Source organism: Teleopsis dalmanni, chromosome 2, assembly GCF_002237135.1.
Source record: "Teleopsis dalmanni isolate 2A chromosome 2, ASM223713v2, whole genome shotgun sequence".
Taxonomy (NCBI): Eukaryota; Metazoa; Arthropoda; class Insecta; order Diptera; family Diopsidae; genus Teleopsis; species Teleopsis dalmanni.
Window position 1 is genome coordinate 134,522,667 of NC_051847.1, and position 12,960 is coordinate 134,535,626.

The following is a 12,960-nucleotide window of genomic DNA, read 5'->3' on the forward strand; positions in this document are numbered from 1 at the left end:
TATCGATTGCATTGACAGGAAATTGAAAATATATCAACGTTTATTTATATTTTAAATAAATACGAACAGATTACAGATTTGATGATTTTATATGAATAAAATTCTATTTTTAACTATGGATGCTATTTTATTGCCTAAATACATAAATACATGACAACTAAGTATATATCAAACAAGTACTAATTTATCAAAATTAACTAATCGGACTTATTTTAAAATGGTATTGTTTCAGCTAATTGTTCAAATGTTTTACACAATAATATGAGTATTTTTAAGTAATTAAAAAAAATTATTCCTAATTAGTAAAACACACATATTATGGTTTTTTAATTAAATCTGGTATTAAGTTCATTATAGATCACCACAAAGAGATTGATTGACATATAGCAACTAATTTTTTTTATAACAGAAGTGTAGCAATGAAAAATTAAACAGTTAATATTTTTTGGTTTTGTTGGTAAATTTTTGTTTTTACACAACAAGTAATAGATTGTTTAAAAAAAAAAAAACAAACTTTTATGTCTTGTTTAAAACAACAAATTTGAAAGCTGCAATCAACAGCAGAAAAACTGAAGGGAAAATATTTTAAAATATGTGTAAGATGTCAAAATAAGCAACCATTTGGGTAATTTGTTTAAAAGTGGCACTACTCTTGACGTCATAGTCAAAAGACTTCAGAATCTAAAGTAAAATGTGTTTTGAAAATAAATAATCAGGTAATAATAAAAACTATTCATGTATTATTATTTATTGATTCCAAAAATTCATACAGCACTTACAAAAATTATATAATTTTACTTAAACTCTAAATTTACAAGAACATATTTGTTGTGTATCAGATTGGCATACAAAAGGAGTATGCAACTCATTATGCAACTTATTAACATTATTATTTATAAAATTTAATCAGTAATTAGTTTTCTGTAACTTAAAACACTTTTCATAAATTTATACAGTTTGTAAATATTGCTTCCGTTTAACAAGACTTTCACTTCTTCTTCTAACAGAAGTGCTTTATCAAACAAAAATACGTCTATGTTCTCTGAAAATTGGACATACAACAATAATATGACATATATTCTCTATTTCATGACGATTACACAAAGAACAATCTCGTTCAGATATATTAAATTCTCTACCTATTCTCTACATTTAAAAAGTAGGCTATTCATGTTCATTAATATTCATTATTCATACTATTCATATATGAGTACTATTATTAATCGTAGATAAAGTTGACTTGAACTTAAATAATGTCCAGACCAGATGGATTTTCGAAAGGACCGCAGTAGCAACCTCCGAACAATAATCATGTTTCTTCCCTACTTTCTTAATGTTAAGTCCACAGGTTTTTCAAATACTACCCATATTTAATTGAAAAGGTAAAGATATTTCCGTTATGTTATCATGTTTTCTTCGTGTTTTGTGTTGATATTCACACAAAACACATGTTATCATGTTGTTTTTCGTTTATCCGATATATATATGGTTACATAAATTGGAGCCGTCCCATTTTAAATAGACTTTAAATACTTTCGACTTTTTGTTAGAATAGAATTTATTTATTGTACTCATAACTTCATATTTCTCACACATTTTTGATCAAATTATTAGTTTAATTAAGTTTGGGAGATATTTGAAAATCTTGTTTATTTTTTAATTCTTTTAATAAATTTTTCCTCTAACTAATAATATTTATAATGTATAATTTGAGAAATACTTAAGAAAGCATTGCTGGCCTCTAGAAAGGCCTATTGGGGTGTAGAGTTCGCAAATTCACATTTGTGTAGCATGGAACTGATTTTTTGATTGACTCAAACCATTTTTACTTTAATTACATTTATTTACATTCTTTAGAAAATTGCATACAGGTTTTTGTGGAGTTTTTTAAAATTAATTTTTATAAACACCTACAAACTTTCGATTTCGGTATTCCCTAACTATTTTTTTCATAAAAGTTTTAAAAAGAAATTTGAAAATATACGAAAAGAATTTAAAAATTTTATATTATTTGTTTTTGTTTTTTTTTCAGCAAAATTTATGTTGTTATAAGTAAGAGAACATAAAATTGATGGTCGATGAAAACTCTTCAAAATGTTTTATATTTTACAAAAATTGTAAAATAAAATTATTAACTTTTTAGTAAAAATTTTAACTTAAATACACAATATAGGCATAAAAATTTTGGGCAAGTCTCAGAAGTAGAGATTCTGGGATTACAAAATAAAATATGTTGAAACAAATAATTCTATTTGTTTGACAATCATTTCTGTTGACTTTATGTAAAGGAGGTATTACAACATCTAATGTCATACATCAACCCAAACAAGGTTAAGATAAAAAAAAATTTGATTTCCAAAGGCAATAACTGATGTAAGCCAAAAATTCGAAACAATTTTTGAAAGAAAATAATCTTTTCATTTAAAATATAGAAACATACAAGTTGGATATAAACTTCATAATTAAAAATAAAATTGTTTGTTATCTCAAATTATGAAGACATTTTCAAAGGCACACAGTGGCTTCCTGGGATTAACAGAAATTTATTCACATCAAAGGATTTGGTTAGTACACATTTTGTTGTGAAGGCCAACGTTTGTGTATGTCAGGTTTGAGATTTGGAAAAGTAAGTAGTTACAGAATAAACCTAAGGTTAATGCACTTAGAAAAGAAAAAATTAAAAATGGGCATGCAAATATGAAACAACATCGTTGTCAAAATTTTTTTGTATAAAAATATGACAATGACAAGCCCCTCGTGAACATTCCTTAGCTCAAAGTAACTAGCAATTTCTTTCATTTTCTTAAACTAGTAATATTTATTTTTAATCCCTTAACTATAATTCTGGTAAACACGTGCCTCCTTTTAAAGTGCTGTGCCCAGTTAAGCAGATTTTGTAATCCTTTTATGTTTGCTTTTATGTAATAAAAAAATAATTTCAAGTACTGTCCCAAAATATATCTGTACCAATATCATAGGTAAACAAGTACTGATTTATCAAGGATTTCAAATTATTTTTTTGTATTGTTGACCAAAAGACAAATCCTGTTAAGAAATAAGGAAATCCCATATTGCCAATCATGTTAGTGTCCAATTTTTCAAGTGCTATCTTCTTATACTCAAAGTAATTTCATATATTTCGGCTACTTTTCAATTAGTCTCTGGTTGGCACTTGTTTGGAAGAGACAGAGTAACAAACAAGATGACTCAACTCAATTAAATTATTTGTTGGGTAAACCAGACTCTGGTATGAGGTAAATTTCATTTTCGTTAATGGAATTTTTAATTTTGCCACAATTGCTAGCTGGATTTCCTTCATGTCCGATTCCTTGACTTCATGGAGGCACATAGCAGAGGATGCAATTGTTTTGGCATTGACTGTTTGAAAACAAATAATTAATTTATAGTGATATTGTGATTGTTTTTTAAATAATTCATTTCAAGTTTTTTACTACGTTAAGCTCAATAGTTTGAAATTTAATTAAAATTAATGGTTATAATTGCGGAGCTGTCAAAATAACAATAAAGAAGTGGCAAACAATAAATTAAAAATAATTAAATGAAAAATTAAATTTTAAACTTTTTAGTAATGTAAAGTGACAAACAGCTTAATCTCCAATATAGTAGTTAGATGTTGTTTACAATGTATATGTCAATAGAGAATTAATAGTTTACATAACAAATAATTGTATTTTTTCTCCCCAATTCTGTATAGTGCTACATACTGTCACTATAAAGGGTATGAAACCTATTAGCCAACATTGAATACGTAATATTAATAGCGTAACACACAATATTTAAAGATAATAAGAGGACAAGTCACCCTTCCCCGCTTAACAAAACGATCAGATTATAAAACCAGAAACTATATAATTATAACACATTTTGAATTTTTATTTTTTATAAAAATTATGAACAATAAATATATTTTTATTCTTAATTTTTTCCACAATTATAATTGATTTATTGTTTCCAACTAAACAGGGTTATCTGTATTATAGTGCCAATAACTTGACTTCTGTTCAGTCCTAAAGCATTGAGAGTTGTGTGTAATCTCATAAAAATATATGTATTGGTAACAAATCATAATATTGCGAACTTATAACATCAAAATGTGAAATTATACATTCATAAAATTCTGGCGCTACGAAGACATCCTGCGCCACATTGCGTGGTTTTTGACACTGAACTGTTGACACAAAATATCTTCTACATTCCTACTCTAATTTTACTCAAACAAATGGTAATGATTTGCGGTGTGTGGCACGACCTTAATTTAAAAAAGTACGATTTATCTCCACACCGTACACCAAATGATATACCAACAGTGACGTTTTATGGATGAAAGACAACCACTGAACAATTTTGACATATTCAGCGGTTGTTAAATGATCCATTTCATTAAAACTCAAACTTTAAATGAAACATTATGCTCTAAATGACAATTATTTGATGTATTTCACTGAAATAAGCTACCAAATTAGGACCACGAAATGCATAACTCTTTATTATGTTAAAAGAATTTAGAATATTATATGAGTTTTTAATTCTTTCTTTATATATTCTCTACATTCAAGTGGTATCTTATCACTCAATTTCAATTTGTCTAGCAAAGTATCATAAATGAAAGCATTTTCTTTACAAATCTAATGATAAGTACTCGTAAAAAAAAAATAAGCAATAATATTACATATTGAAACAAATTGAAAGCTAATAACTTTACGTCAAGTGTATAGATCTAAGCCTGATATATGACCCATTTTTTCGCCATTATCGCAATACGACATCTTTTAGGGGATACAGTGTTCTGCTAAAATATATAGAGATACATTTCATAAACCTTAAATAAAAATATTTCTATATTGTTGTTCATGCATTTCCGGAATTAAATGTGCCGTAAGCAATCAGCTGAACAACGCATTCGATCAGTTTTACTGAAGTATAAACATAGGGGGGAATATAAACGTAGAGAACTATTGAATTTTAATTGTCTACATAATTGACCATCTGCACTGACTAGGCTTTGGCAAGATTATATATTATATAATATAGAATATATATTACTTTAAAATTTAGTCTGCTAACGAAAATTCACATGTTTGAGTGAAAAAATAATGTAAACATTGTGTAACTCTTTGTATGAAAGCTATGCAATGTTCGGATTGAACTCATTTTGTTTGTGTTTGTTACGATATTGAATTGCATTGTATTGAATTTGTTATGGCTAACCATAACTAACTAACCATATTTCAGGTATTTTAACTCAAACTACTCGAACATCATAATTCTATAACATTTTATTGCATTAATATGTATAAATTCAAAAAATTAATTTTTTTATTAAGCGTTATGAGATACTTTTTTTAAAACACATATGTAATCATATATAAGTTTAACATCAACTTATTCTGGTCGACAACATAAAATTATGTATTTAAGTTCTTGTTCAAAAGGATAGAGGATGTTAATAAATATATTAAATTCGTAGCACCAGTAGCAAGTGCAGGTAATATAAAATTACTTTTGTAATTATTATTAATTATAAAATATAATTTGCTTGTCGTGGACATACAAATATATGCATACGAATGTGGTTACGATGCCGCTTGAAATATATATAGGTAGATATTTTGAAATATACTACTACCTGCTAAAGCCTTCACCAATTTTGTAAAACTCAAAACATTAACATAATAAGCATTAAAGTTGTGTTAATATCCATAAAAAAGTTTTTCCCGCACTGTTTTTTTTTCTTCTGATTTTTCCTTTCATATTAAAAATCCACTTATAAATGTATATGTATTTTATATTGAGCATGAATAATTCTGCAAACGTTAAAAGTAAAGGAAAATATTTCTACAGGATAAAGTACAAACTATTAACAAAACCCTTACTTTAAACGTAGTAATCTAAAGTGGAGGTTAATTTGCAGGAAACTGCAACTAAAGCTACACTTTTAAAATAAAAATAATAGATATTTTTCAAAAAGAAAAATGCAGAAACAAACAACTTAAATTGAACCGTAAAGTGTAGAAATTCAACTCACAGGAAAATCAACAAGTTTACTACTTTAACCGATGGAACTGTTTTATTATTAATATATATATATATAAAAGTTTTTCTACGTTAAAGCAAAAATTTCATTTTGACGTTCAGTTTACATTCATTTCTCTCGCTTTTATGACATTTTATTGTGTTTAAGAAAACAAACTGCCAAGCTGAACCATAAAAAGTAGAAGACTTAAACAATCAGAAATGAAAAATTGCATAAACCAACAAGAAATGAAAATTTTCCCGTATTTTTATATTTTTATATTTATATTAAAACTCGGTACTTTGAAGTGAAGGTGTTGCAATTGTACGGAATTGGAAGATAGTCGTATACTTAATGCAGGTTAGTAGTATAAAGTCGCGAATAAAGTTACACAGCTCCGTAAAACACACAGACATTGCATAATGAAGCTAAGTCTTTGATTAAGTTTTTTGTTACAATAATAAAACCTTTCTGGCATTAGGTATCAGACCGCAGATGGTTTAATCTTAATTGGCTTTCCTGAAATATTCTTCTCCAAGTTAAGTATTTTAGACACTTAAAGAAAGCTGGAATTAGTTTAAAGAAATATCAACAAAGTATTATTAAAAGAAGACAATAAGGTGAAAGGATTGTGTAGTTTATATTCCCTTTTTATGAAAATAGGTTTAAAGAAACTTTATTTTATATTTTCTTTTAAATATTTTCTTTTCCAAAGTAAAGAGAAATATTTTTATATAACATATTCTGAAGAGGAAATTTAATAAAGACCTAGTAATTGTATAACAAGATCTGTTGTTTGTTTTTCAAAATTAATTACAAACATTGAAAGATGAGAGCATAAACGAAATTATAATTGATTCAGTAATTTAATGGATTTTCAATACTAGTTATACCGAATTCTTATATTACATTTAAACAATTCACAATCAAGCGTTTAATTTCATGAATTTATAAAAGTGCTGTTTTCGTATTAGTCATCTCTTCCATTTGTAAATGTGGTAGATACGAGGGTCACTATTTATGTAATGAAAAAGTACTAACTTGTCTTTGAAAATTCCTTTATTGTTTCTCGAAGTATTTTTCTTTATGATTAATACACTTTTGCATGCGTTCCAACCATTAGTCAAAGCATTTTTTCAAATCTTCTTCACACACCTACAAATCATGGTTTTTAAATGCAATAACGGCTTCTTCCGTCAATAAAAATTATTTATCGTTGTCCATGCAATTTATTCTTGACGTTCGGGAACAAGAAGAAATCATTGGATGCCAAATCAGGACTGAGGACTGTACGGCGGATGACCCATCAAATCGATTTTGTGAATGTTCAAATAGTCATGAAGATGGAGAATGATCCGACGGCACTTATAAACAACTTCTGTTGAATTTGGTTCATCTTGAAACAGCCATTCAGTCGACTGCTGTTTACGTTTCGGCTCATACCCACATATCCATGATTCGTCAGCACATATCCATGATTCGACAATCTCATATATGTCTTTTGGAGCACCGTCATTGTACTTCTTGAGCATTTGTGTGCATCAATTGACACGAGCATCTTTTTGAGGTTTTGTCAAATGATGGGGGACCCAACGAGAACAAACCTTTCTCAGGGCTAAATAGTCGTGCAATATTTTATATATGTTAGTGGAACTGATGCCTAGGGTTCTACCTCAACTTCAATTTCACAGTAAGTCGCTTGACGATTCTGCGTTAATGCAATTTCTTGGCGAACACTTCATTTACAAATGACAGTAAATAACATTCTCTAAATAACGGCCTTTTGACAAAAAATCTAAGGTACGTCAGATGACACCTGACAAGAATACTCCGTTGTCAAAATTCAAAATATAAGTAGTGACATTCGTATCATTCCTAAATAAAAGAAATTGCGTCAGCACGAAACCCGGTAACGGGTTGTTATAGCCAAATAATTAAGTGAGTAAATAAAAGAAATTAAAAAACACTATAATATTTAACCCAAATCAAAAATATTGGAATAACAAATACAAATACTTGCTAATCACACATATAACATATTGATAATATTTCGGCAGTGGTATTTATTATTTTATTGAGATGGTATTGGTTCCATCTCAATTTTATATATTTTTGATTTTATAAAATGGGCGATTGTGTCGAATTCACAATCAACTTTGGACAAAATATCTGCAGCTAATGAATGCGAGTGTTTTTATTTTGTAAATATTTTTTGAAATGTATTAAATAATTAGAACAATGCATATATATAATTTCATAATTGAATTGTCACTGACTTTAATAAAACAGTTTCCGAGTTTGCTATTATAATTTTATTTAAAACATTTCTGAAAATAAAACAAACAGAAGCCAAAAAATCATAACATTGTCTTTATAGTATAATAAAGACTAATAATTAATAAAGAATAATAGTTAACATTTTCTTTCTCAATAAAAAGGAAATTCCAAAAAGAATAAAATGCTTTCTTTCCAAAATTTTTAAATTTAAGTGCGTTGAATACAGTAGTAAAAATATATATAGTGTTTAAATAATAATATATTACTTGCATTTATTTGAGTTAGCGTTTTTGTTTAATCTGAACTAAACTTGCAATTAGCAGTACAGTTAATATTTGTTAAAATAAAAAATTAAAAAATTATATTAAGCACCTACGGATGCTACTATGGATTATTTATTTAATATGGAGTTTATTTAATATGGACGACTTAAGTATCGTTCAAAACTGTTGATATCACAAAGTATTAAAAACTTAATTACTTCATTGAATAAATTGTGCACTTTCATATTACTAGTGAGAATTAGAAGTTTTAAAATTTTTTCTCACATATTTCAGAATAAACTATCTTCTTATACATATTCTTATAACTTATAATAACTTACTCTTACAGCGTTTCGATTGGTAATTCTGGGTTAATTTTTTCAATCGAGGTGCTTTTTTAAAACATTTTTATTGCGACTTTATTTTCGATTGATAAATCTGGAGTAAAATGTACACTCGACATTTATTTATTACACTCTAAATATTAAGTTAAAGTAGCAAGATTACCCTTGAAATTAACAGCTGTTTTATATGACATGACAGATAGAGTGTGCTCTGATTCGAGATACGTATTTATAAAAAATATAAATGTCTACTTACTCTACTACATAAATCTTAACCTAAAAATATTCGATGAACAAATCCAGAGTAAATCCAGATTGAATTAAGGTTTACCAATCTGCTAAACTGCGAATAAACTAAAAAAGCAAAACTTAAAGTTTTTTTCGTATTTTGGTGGTCGAGTGCATAAAGTTATAATTCTACTTAACACCTCCTATACGAGTATGTACTCTTATATCATGATTAAGTGCTCCATTTGTCGCAGTTATTAAAAAATAAATGGCTTATAAAGCCAATTAAGCTTGGCTTGCTCTCAAAGTATGCTCCCATAAGCTTCAGCGTTATTTTAAAATATTCAGTCACAAAATTTATCGATACCTAAAATCGATATACATAAATATATCATTACAACACAATAACAGAATTCTCGAAGTGGAGTAACAAGCTCGGTAACAGCAAAATGGCAACTAAAAATATGTCTACGTCTATGCTTCTCACTGTTTGTTGGTTTAATGATGGTTATTTATTTCTTAAGTTATTGTTTATTAAAAAAGAAAATTAAAACCAACTGTGAAGATTCAAATACCAAATTACTTGTAATTTTCATTGTATTGTATTGAGAACTCAACACTTGACAAATTGGTTAAATTTTTTTAATTTGAAACTTAAAATATCTTCAGTGCGTGATAAATTTTGAATATTTATGAGGATTTTTCAATTTTAATGGTTATTTTTCAATTTTATGGTTCCAAGAGTAAACCTAAATGAAATACATTTGCAAATGAAAATTGAAGCAAATTTTTATTTCAATATATTACTTAGATATTGCTATTAGGCGAGCAATACATCATTCAAATACGTTTTAGTTCTGGACTCTTTAAAATTAATTTTTGATGTCTTGTTAGTCCATAATTGGTAATAAATATCCTGTAACTGAAAGATGCTTATTTTTAAAGATTCAAGAGTTTGGGGACTGTTTGTATAAACACGATTTTTTTCATAACCTTATGAAAAACAGCTAGGAAAAAATAACTGGTAACGAGCATTAAGGTATTACGTCACATCTTCAACACTTTTAAAAAAGTATAGCTTTATCACACCTCTACACTATACAATAATTTTTACTGGATGCTGGAGGTCACTTTTTAGTTACTTGTGGACGTTTACTACCTATAATAAAGATTTGAATATTCTTCTTGACATATCCCTTATCCTAACAAGAACTTCATAGTAGTTCGAGCACAATTTTTCCACGTTTAGCGGTTGTTAGATGATTCATATTATAAAATTAACACAAAAATTAAAGTGAATTAATTTAAATCTTTCTTTCAGCTACTTATTTATGATAATAGCTAGATTTTTATGGTAATACAGGGATAAGTAATTGAATTGTTGCCTATTCAAACGAACATATCTTTTTTTTATGAAATTATTTTTTATTGATTCAAATCACAAAAACTTGTAAAATTAATCGAAATTTCAGAATCCATTCACTTGAATGTGGTCACCTTTTGACCTTTTGACATTTTGATTAAACAATCAACGTTACTGTTTTTTTTCGTCCACCACCATATTTGGCGACGCTGCCTGTACTATTATAACGATTTATGGTACGTCTAAGAATCAACACTACCATCTCGTCAGTGTGATGAAAAAAGCTGGTTTTCCTCAAGGATCTCTCCCCCTTGTTGAACAACATCTTCAGGTCTGATATCGCAATGCTAAGACCCTATTATTATACGCAGATGACACGCGCTTGTTATATTCCGATAAACTTGCCAGAAATGTAACCAACACTCTGCAGAAGCATGTTAATCTCATCTGGAGTTCTTTCAAAAATGAAAAATAAAAATAAATAATTAGAAAATTAAAGCCCTCTTTATAACTCGTAAACATAGGCAACATTGGGAGGACAGCATTAAATAGCTAGGAATCGCCAGCACTACTTTATGGGTGTGTCGCGTATAACAAAGCTGCCGACTCTACTATCCAGAAGTTTCAAATTGCTCAAAGTCAGGCTCTCTGAAAACTCTTCAAAGTGCCATGGTATATCCGCACGAATGACATGCTAAGAGACCTTAGAATAGATCCGGTCAAAAAATACATAAGGGACAGAGCCGTGAAGCTATAAGCGAAAACCGACAGGCTGCCCTACTTAGCACTATCTAATCTCAGAGTAATCACTAACCACAAGGGGCGGTACGCAGATCTTAGATCAGTCAATGAATAATCACGAAGCTTATGAGGAATACACAACTTAGTCAGTGAGATGGGTGGAATTCTACAGAAACGCCCCAGATATTAAAGAGTTAAAGTGTCCAGATGCACTAACTTGAAAAAAGCTCAACATAACAAGCAAACAGTAGCTAGTTGTGATTTTCCAGCCAAATAGAAAGCAATCAACTTTTACGTTTGAATTCCACTTCGAATAACTTTGTTCTGCTGTCATTTTTATGAATTTCACGGGATTGGCTATATCAGTTCGACATATATACCTGTTTGTAGTTGATAATACTTCAATCGCCTAACTCTGTATATAAGAATTAATTGGGCTTTTCTAGCACTATTTGTTTCGTTACTATGAAAAATGTTATATATCGAGCCGAGGGTTCTAGCAGCTAGCGCTTACTTTTCCTATCTTAATTATACGTTTTTATATTTTGTAATTAATTATAATAAAATAGAAAAAATACATAAATGTTATATATTTTAACTCAAATTAATTTTCCTTAAATACAAATTGTGTGTACAACGATCGGAATTTGTTTGTCTGTAGCTATGCAGTGAATTTGTAAACAAACGTCTTTGAGATATTGGTTGAATTATTACCAACGAAGTACTGTAAGATGTCCCATGAGCGACTTGGAACATATTTTGTATTTACCATTTAATTGCAACGAATATATCAAAATAAAAATATTTTATGTTTTCTTTATGTTTACTTTTGGAACTACAAAACTATTAGTTTTATATAACATATTCAGTAGAAAGTGAATTCATACGCTCATACGAGTAAGTGAATTGTCTGTTACTTGTACCATTACTTTGTTCGTTGACTGTTAGTCATACACCATTATAATGAATGTGTCGTGCTTAATTGTTTTGTTGAAATCACACACATCTCGACTGTTTAATTACAGTGCCATAAGTCGTATAGCGTTTTGAAAATTAAGGAGAGAATATTAACAAATAGACTCAAGCATGCAAATATGTTAACAACTCATTTAAGCCATTGAAATTTGTGTACGCATAAATCTTCCTGATTAAAAGTGATTTTGAGCTTGAAACAGTGCGCAAATTTTAAATTAAATTTTAAAATAGAAAATACGAAAAAAATGTGCACTTCTGCTAAATTTCGTTATTTTATTAAAATTTGTTTTAAATTAACTTCTTCGGTTTTCTGCTTAAGCCAAATTTGATTAAATTTAAATAGCACAACTGATTACTTAACCACAACAAATGCATATTTCATCTACGATTTCGATATACTGGCACTACGTATTCTGTTCGACAGCACCTTTTACAAGAAAGCATCAAATTTCAGGAAACCATTTGCTATCGCTCCATTTACAAATTTACCCTTAAGATTTACAAACCATAACGTTTTGCCGTACTTGTAATTTCATAATAATTTTGTTAAGAAATTGAAAAGCCATAAATGTTTGCCATGCAAAATTGTTCATTTAATTTGCGGTTAAAAGTCAATCACTTTAAAAACCTTTGCCTTTTTTCTGTGGAGCATTGCTGTTTTGGGTTTACTGTAAGCAGTACTAAATGCCATTTGAGAGTAGGCCAGCATAAAATCAAATTTACTTCACAATATTA

The 12,960-nt window shown here is 28.4% G+C and overlaps 1 protein-coding gene across 5 annotated transcripts in view; it reads left to right on the forward strand.

The window, feature by feature from the left end:
- LOC119686022 (5-hydroxytryptamine receptor 1D) overlaps positions 1-12,960 on the forward strand; it is a 97,443-nt gene that overhangs the window by 54,460 nt on the left and 30,023 nt on the right. The window lies entirely within an intron of this gene.